The sequence below is a fragment of the Sinocyclocheilus rhinocerous genome, unplaced genomic scaffold, assembly GCF_001515625.1.
Source record: "Sinocyclocheilus rhinocerous isolate Xijiao unplaced genomic scaffold, SAMN03320098_v1.1 scaffold292, whole genome shotgun sequence".
Taxonomy (NCBI): Eukaryota; Metazoa; Chordata; class Actinopteri; order Cypriniformes; family Cyprinidae; genus Sinocyclocheilus; species Sinocyclocheilus rhinocerous.
In genome coordinates, this window is record NW_015641024.1 from 413,237 (window position 1) to 413,596 (window position 360).

A 360-nucleotide genomic window follows, 5' to 3' on the forward strand; every position below is an offset into this window, starting at 1 on the left:
CCGATCACAAATGCAGACATGGTTTTATGTTTACGCGGCGCGATGCAATGCAACGCGTAAAAAGACAGTATAAGTCATTATAATCCATAATTATGTCCCCACTGGATGCAACAAATGCCTCGTTTATAATGGGTTTTTTAATGTTTTTGTCTCGTCGCTCCTGCCGGACAGAGCATCACAATATGGTAAGGGGCATAACATTTCCATCACACGCTTCAGGTATTCGGCCAATCACAGCGCACTGGATAGCTGGCCAATCAGAGCACACCGATGAGCTTTGTAAAAATCGACGCGTTTCAGAAAGGCGGGGCATAGAGGAGAAACAATAATGTACAGTATGTGGAAAATAATGTGATTTTT

At 43.1% G+C, this 360-nt stretch overlaps 1 protein-coding gene across 2 annotated transcripts in view; it reads right to left on the minus strand.

Annotated features, from left to right (window-relative positions):
• Nucleotides 1–360, minus strand: part of LOC107754037 (E3 ubiquitin-protein ligase MGRN1-like) — a 16,024-nt gene that overhangs the window by 7,361 nt on the left and 8,303 nt on the right. The gene's annotated exons all lie outside the window — the stretch shown is intronic.